Source organism: Rhagoletis pomonella, unplaced genomic scaffold (assembly GCF_013731165.1).
Source record: "Rhagoletis pomonella isolate Grant_MI unplaced genomic scaffold, Rhpom_1.0 Rhpom_scaffold_00014, whole genome shotgun sequence".
NCBI classification, from domain to species: Eukaryota; Metazoa; Arthropoda; class Insecta; order Diptera; family Tephritidae; genus Rhagoletis; species Rhagoletis pomonella.
The window spans coordinates 9,104,635-9,113,333 of NW_023458568.1; positions in this window are offsets into that span (position 1 = coordinate 9,104,635).

An 8,699-nucleotide genomic window follows, 5' to 3' on the forward strand; every position below is an offset into this window, starting at 1 on the left:
CATGCAAAACTAATTTTGAACTAAACGAATCATTCCGTGGTTTATGTCAAGATTTTAACTGTCATTCCAGCACGGTTGACGTATCGGACTCGATTTTTACTATAAAGAAAACTATTATTTCCACTCTCAATAATTGAAATACTATCTTTAGCATATCCAATCAGCTGATGAATTTGATTCTGTAGCTGAATAGTTTTAGATCTCGACACTTAACAAACTCCTGTTTCCACTATTCGGCACCAAAAAACTAAAAAAAAAAAGGTTCCGTACGTCATGCGGACTGCGCCCCTCGTGTCGGTTGGGCGTTAATGGAGGGTAAAAAGCCGTTGGGATTAATTAATTAAATTGCGTTGTGATGCAAAAGATTGCTCTGGGTAGCGCTCGATTCATCACTGCACATAGTGTCATCAGGGCAACCCAAAATATTCTCCTAAAAACAAATTTTAAGCGCCTAAAATATGACAATAAATTCTTAATATATGCTCCACAAAATGCTTTTAAAATCATTGTAAGCCATAAGATATGCTTTAAAAATTTCGTTTATGTAATATGTGCATGCCCAAAAGTACATTTAACTTTATTTTCAGCGCCTAAAATGTTCTAAATTTCATAAAAGTGTATATACATAGATATTTATGTTTAATAATTCATATTTATTCAATTTGTTTTTAAAACATACTATGTATGAAAGTACATGGAATCTAATTCACAAATTGTTTCACATAGGAATTCATACTGTGCATGTTTGTAGATACATACATATGTACCCTGCAGCGGAAAGTACTAGTCGGGAGTTTTGGAGTCGAATACCGGTACCTCGCAAATCTACCACCCATGCTTTATGCTGTCGCATTTAACATGGAGTTGTCCTAGGAGGTGACAATTGCCTCTCTCTACGTAACTTTGCCCTGGTACTTGTAGTACTAACACGTAGCATGTAACCGAACCACGTTTTGTATCTCGCTGCGTAACCTGGTACTAGTAATAATAAATGTTTCCATAACAAAACACAGTTACTTGCGTTTGATAAAATCTTTGTTAATTGCTTGCCAATCGAAATTATAACGGCGCGCCATAGCGGGTCAGCGTCGGGACAACTCATCTGTCAAGAGCGAAACATATAAATACATATGTAGTATTATCTTTCTCACACATAAAAAACTTAATATAAACACGATGTGAACGTGCACTTTGATATTTATTTCATTTTCAACACAATGTTACTATATTGTGTTTATTTCAGAAATTTGTATTATTAGTTCTAAAACTAACAACGCAGCACGTATCCGAATATATGCATTTACTGCAAAATATGCTGAAATGTGCATTTATTGCAAAATATGCTAAAATATGCTCTAAGAAATATATCTCAAACTTTATATTTTTTGGAAAAACCTTTAAGCATCTCATCAGCGTGTTGCTAACATTCATGACAAAAAACATGCCCGAACATATTTTGGGTTGCCTTTGTCATTACTTACCTGTTGAATAAATGTAAGTTGTAATATTTACGAGCAATTCAAAAATATAAACACTTACATCTTCCTTATCCATTTTCGAATCTGCGTGCCTTTATTTTTTTGATATAACCCGTTTCCAGTCAATATTATTCGAGTGCTCGATTCGTTTGTCATAAACGAGTTTTTCAGTCATATAATTTGACTTAAAATCGCAATACTCGAAATAGAGTACTCGAAAGCAAATGAGTGCAAAGCAGCTTAGCATTAGTGAGAGAATTGACGTGAGATTCACTGGTAAAAGAAGGTTTCCCACCATGATAAAAATATAACAAGGTAAAACCATTGAGAGGCAGTCTGACGTTTGCCAACAATATAATTTTAAAATTCGAAACTCTAACTCACACACACATTCTCATTTTCAATCTCAAACAACTACAATTGTGAACAATTTAATTTTTTTATTTTCAATTTTATATGATTTTAAAATGTTGGCAAACGTCAGAAAAAAAATCATGGCCGACGCATTGAGAGAATGAATTTACCTTGGAATGTTTTTATCATGTTTCCCACTGGCTTTTTTGAGTGAACAGCATTGAGTTTTCAAAGCCTACATGGAAATTAGTATATTCATGATAAAAATATAGTAAGGTAGAACCGCTGAGAGTTACTTTTAAAATTCGTTACGTTTCCGAACATTTTAATTTTTAAATTTACTCACAAACTCACACACACATTTTCATTTTCAATCTCAAGCAACAACAATTTCGAACCATTTAAATTTTTTATTTTCAATTGTATATGATTTTAAAATGCTGGCAAACTTCAAAAAAAAAATCATGGCCGACAAATTGAGAGAACGGTTCAACCTTGCTATGTTTTTATCATGAGTATATTCATTCTGTTCTCTGTTTGAAACGAGTTGATCGAAACGAAAAGAGACATCGAACGAGTCAAACGTACTTTTCTACTTAATGTTCAACTCATTTTATATTATTTACATTTCTTTCGAACCGAATCATGGTTGCGTATATTTATACAAGCTTCCCTAATGAACAGCTTGGAGCAGATCACTGGAGCTGGCACATCTAAGCACTTGGCTACGGCGGTAAGAGCACTACACCAATCCGAAAAAAGTCAGAAAAACGCAATAAAGTATTAAAAAAGTTATAATAAGACCAAACGCGAATTTTTCACTATTTTTTATTTGTTTTACTTTTGGTCTAAAAAAAAGTTTTTTGCGTTGCTCTTTTCTAAATAAAAGCTATCTTTACTGTTAATAGCTTTATTGCAATTTTTGGTTATGACTTCATACCAACATAAGCATCTTAATTATATGAAAACTATGTGAAATAAAATCGGTATACCTGCGTTTTCTCAATTTCAAAATCGGGAACCGGTTTTTTTCCAAATTTCGAATAACTCGAAAGCCGGTTTTGGAAAACAGGCGAATATTCGAACGCACTACTACGTAGTAAACGCAAAATCTACCGCCAACCAGATGGCCCCCACGCTAACCGAGGGAGTCATACCCACGACAGCCGGTTCTACGTACCGGAATGACTCGGGTTTTACCCGACCAAGGGCTGTTGTCGGCGATCTAACCCCGTTTAGGTCGGCGAAATCCATCAAACGTTGCTCGATCCTAGGGCTACACCTTCTCCGCACCCTTCTGCTCAGGGCTGGCATAGAGTCAAACCCAGGGCCAGAAATCTACACCTGCTGCGTATGCCAGAGACGACTGCATACAAACTCCACCTCGGTCAGGTGCAATGCCTGTGACGGGTGGAGTCACCTTCGTAACTGCTCGGGCCTGCGTACGCACCGGCAATGAACCACGTCGTTCGTGGCCCCATGCTGTGCGAACCGGATCGCCTCCACGGCAAACCACCACCCGCCTGGGCAGCACACAATCAACACAGCCACACCCCAACACAACACAACAATAGACACACAAACAAACACAATAGCACCCACACACCGCCGCCGGCAACTCCTAGTCCCTCCGACAATCTGCTCTGTTTGTCAGTCCAGAATATACCGTAACGTGACATCAGTCAAGTGGAACTTCTACCTCGGCTGGTGCCACTTTAGGGCGTGCTCAGGACTTCGCAACACACGAGATTGGGCGAGTGACTATGTGGGCCCCTGCTGTGCTGCCCCGTCGCATCCCTCCCCCGCGACGCCGCCAACCACCACCACAAGGGGGCCGGCAGGCAACACAACTCCTTAACACCACACATCACAATCGGTCTCCCAAGGCACACAAAGGTGCTACAATTTAACTGTAACGGACTCCAGAGCAAGATCGAGGAGATAATTGTCTTCATGGGAAGGCATGGAATATTAATAGCTGCGGTCCAAGAGACGAAGTTGCACGGCAATTCAACCCTGTTGAATTGCGCCGGATATAACGTGCACCGTCGAGATCGCGAGCGAGATAATGGTGGAGGAGCGTTCATCACGCACCACACCGTGCAGTATCGTCTCATTGAAGCAGACATCGACCGCAGGGATACCATCCTAGAATGTCAGGGTATTGCTATCCGGTCAGGCGATGTTGAGCTCGAAATATTTAAGTATACATACCAGAGAGCAGAATGAATATACTCATTTCAACGTAGGTTTTGTAAACTCAATGCTGTTCACTGTTGTTGTTGTTGTAGCGGCACTACTAAGCCCCGCCTGTTTCGGGTCAACTTTTAATCATTATCGTCAAGCTCAACTAACGGTAGGCCCAGGAAACGAGCTGTTTCGATGGGGTCGGACCAAAGGGAGTGAGGTGTTAGTTGAGTCGGATTGAGCTGGCATGTGAAGAGGTGGTTGGTGTCGTGGGGGGAGTCTCCACATGCCGGGCACTCATTTGGGATGTTTGGGTCGAGTCTGGACAGGTAGCTGTTTAGGCGGCTACAATATCCAGACCGTAACTGAGCCAGGGTAACGCGGGTCTCTCTAGGTAACTGAAGCTCCGTCTCTTCCACAGGTGGTGATTGGGCTCCGATAACGACATTCCTAGGCCGGGAGTCGAGGTAGGTGGAGACAGACTCCCTATGAATGTCGTTAATCGCTCGTCTGTACGTCATTGGGTCCAGTGGTTGGTCTGTGTAGGTCTGGACTGCGTCCTTGTACATGAATAGGTGCCCCTGACGTGCCTAACCCCGTCTAGATCGGCGATACCCATTAATGCTGTTCACTCGAAACAGCTAGTGGGAAACTTTGCTTTAGCAGTGATTCTCATGTCAATTCTCTCACTAATGCTTAGGTGCTTTGCACTCATTTGCTTTCAAGTACTTCATTGTCATGCCCTTTTTAAGTCAAATCATTTGAATGAAAAGCTCGTTTATGCCAAACGAATCGAGCACTCGAATGATATTGATTGGAAACGGGTTATATCAAGAAAATAAAGGCACGCGGCTTCGAAAATGGATAAGGAAGATGTAAGTGTTTATATTTTTGAATTGCTCGTAAATGTTATTACTTTCATTTACTCAACAGGCAAGTAATGATACTATGTGCAGTGATGGATCGTGACATCGGTCACGAGGTCGCCATAGTTGTTCTTACAGGAGTTCGCCCTGGTTTTGACATCTTTCGTAAGTCGCCTAACTGTCTGGTAAAAACTTCGGGCGTTTTTCCTTTCAGCCAGCACTCCTTTCATTGCCTTATTCCAAAACAAAAAACTCTGCGTCAGATGAAAGATACAATCTTCCATTTCATGCCAAATGTTTTGATGATTATCACAAGCTAACATAAACACATATTATTTATTTATTACATATTTAATTACTCGGCCGCTGTGGTGTAGTGGTAAGCAGTGCGCGCTTTCACCCATCAGCACCTGGGTTCAGGCCCTGGTCAAAGCAACATTACAAAAAATATAGAAAAGGTTTTTTCTTAACAGCGGTCGTCCCTCGGCAGGCAATGGCAAACCTCCGAGTGTATTTCTGCCATGAAAAACAGCTTATCATAAAAATACAGTCGCCATTCGGAGTCGGCGTAAAACTATAGGTCCCTCCGCTTTGTGTGACAACATCAAGGCGCACGCAACAAGTCGGAGGAGAAGCTCGGCCAAACACTAACACATGTGTAAGCGCCAATCTATTATTATTATTAATTACTCACCTATTAGATATAGTTTAGGTTTGAATGGCCTAAACGGAGTGTTGTTCAAACTTGTTTAGTATATTGTCTCGCCCAAGGTAATAGTAGTGGTTTCTTCCAATGTTGCGTTTTCGCAACGGCCCACCCTAGGAAGCCCAATGCGACTACAATTCTTTTGATCACTTTTACATCGTTCTACTAAAAAAAATAGTTTGCCTCTGGTATGAAATGTGTTGATAAATAATAGATTTTGTTCGAGTTGCACTAGAAGTTTCCTGATTTTCTCGATTTTAGCAAGTAAACTGGTCATTTAAACCGTTACTTCTGTTTTGAATGACTATTTATTGATATTTACACATAAAAGTATTATTAACGACACGTATTAACCGCGCTTGGCAGTGCCGCTGCTTTGTGGCGGCCACAATTGCCAGTACCCAAAATGTCCCTGTCTCAAAAGATCATATACCGATGAGTGGAAATTACTAATATTACCTACCAGTTCCTACCTGCCAACCCGAGAGGTACTTTAGATTGGTTTATAATTTGTTCATTAAACAAATGAGTATAAAATTAAAAAATAACAAAAATAATAATTTTTGAATATATGATTAAAAATATCCTGGCCAGGATTTATTCAGCCAACCCACTCGCAAAATATTTATTAACTCGTTAAATTACATAGAAACACGATTCCATTCATTAAACAGATGAGTGAAGGTCGTGCTTTCTCGGATCTTAGACTAAAAGGAAAGCTAGAAACACTGTAGGTGTTCGCAACTTCGTAAGACATCATTATACATATTTCAGTTTTTCAATTCATACATAAACAATATCAAATATGCCATACACTCGTTATTCAAATCAATCACTTGAAAATGTGATTCACTCACTCACTTGACTTTTTTATTTCAAAGCTAATGCATGTTGTGTTTACAGAGCACTGAGTGGTTAAGTGTATAGGTAAGAAAAGAAAACGAGTGACTTAATAAGCGTTGTAATTCCATCCATTCTGCTCTCTGATACATACCCCCTGTCACCAGCTGCCCGGCAGGATATCACCCTGAAATAGGTGCGCTACTCAGAGGTGAAAACCGTATGGTAGTTGGTGACTTCAACTCAAGCCTGTCAAATGATCGTAGGGCAATACATCTGGCTGAGCAGATAGACGATTCGACATTCTGCACAATGAACGACGACGCACCCACCAGGATTATGGGCAGCTACTGCAGCTCGCCAGATCTAACAATTGTCAGCGCTGGTCTGATAAACAGCGTATCATGGCGACCTATGCTGACTCTAGCATCAGACCATCTGCCCATAGTCATCTCGATTGATAAACCTGCCGACTTTGCTTCCGTGGATCACCGGACTTATGTCAACTTTTCCAAAGCTGACTGGAAAGGCTTCACGGATGTTACTGAGGGCGCCGTCACTGCACTACACATACCAACCGACGTTCATGTAGGTGAACGTAAGTTCCGCAGGGTTGTCACCGCTGCTGCAGCTCGCTTCATCCCAGCAGGATGTATTAAGGATCCACGTCCGAATTTTCCTGCCGAAGCGGCTGTTCTAGCTGATGAGCGCGACAACCTTCGTCAGGCCGATCCCGGAAATCCCCGTATTAGGGATCTCATTTCGGAGATTCGGCAACTTGTAAACGTACATAAGCGGAAGAAATGGGAAGAGCATCTGAAGACCTGCAACTTCGCCTCTGGTGTGAGCAAGCTTTGGGCAACCGTGAGGTCGTTGTCCAACCCGACGAAGCGCGACGTCGAGATAGACTTTGGTGACCACGCTTCGTCGGACCCGGAGAGATGCGCGAGCTATTTTAGCCGGCAGTTCATTCTGCATCCTCCGGTGGATAAAGCCAAACGTCGAGTGACCAGAAGGCTGCACAAAATGCCAAAACCTAGTGCGCCTCTTGTGAGGTAAGGGTAGCCATCGGGAAGGCGAAAGCCTCCAAAGCCATTGGACCCGACGGAATATGCATGTTGATGCTGAAAAATTTGGGTCCTGCGGGAGTAGCGTACCTAACGGAGGTCCTCAACCTGTCAATGGCCACTCTCGTTATTCCAGACATCTGGAAAATGGGGAGAGTGGTCCCATTGCTCAAACCGGGGAAACCAGCCAACAAGGGAGAGTCTTATCGCCCGATAACTCTCCTTTCCCCGGTATCGAAGACACTCGAGGCCCTGCTGCTCCCGTACTTCACGAACCACCTGACCCCAGCGAAGCATCAACATGGGTTCCGTAAAGTGCATAGTACAACAACAGCACTTAACGCCATAAACACTCAGATAACTCGTGGCCTAAACCGAAACCGCCCCTGTGAGAGAACTATTCTAGTAGCGTTGGACCTGTCCAAGGCGTTCGACACTGTCAGTCATTCAACGCTACTAGAAGATATAGAGGCCTCCTCACTCCCACAGGGACTCAAATGGTGGTCGGCGAATTACCTGTGTGGTCGACACTCGCCAGTAATCTTCAGAGGCAAAACCAGCAGGCTACGTAAAATTAGACAGGGGGTACCACAGGGTGGTGTCCTGTCCCCGCTACTGTTTAATTTTTACATATCAAAGCTTCCGCATTACGAACTGCGACAGGATGCCTCCTGATGACGCCTCAACACCACCTTCACGACGAGGCCCCGATGCTCCCAGTAAAGGAGCATAACATAATGCTCTGCAAGCAGTTCCTCGCTGGGAGCCACAGACGTGGCCATCCCAGCGGGCAACTGCTCGCGGAAGGGCCCTCACCACGGCACGTCAGGAGGTATCTTTACGAACTGACAGACGAAGTCCAGAGGTATATTAAACAACCTCTGGACCCGTCAACCTACCGACAGACCCTGAACGACATTCACAGGGAATCAGTCTCAAGTTATGTAGACTCCCGCCGTGTGAATGCCGTTCTAGGCACACAACCACCGGACGTGGACGGGACTTTGTCTGCCTCGGGAGACCCGCACTACAATAGCCCAACTTCGCTCTGGCTATTGCAGCAGGCTCAACAGCTACCTGAGCAGAATCAACGAGGATGTGCCTAACCAATGCCCGGCATGTGGAGAGTCGCCACATGACTCCCGGCACCTCTTCACATGCCCTGAGAATCCCACTCAGCTAACGCCCCTGTCCCTATGGA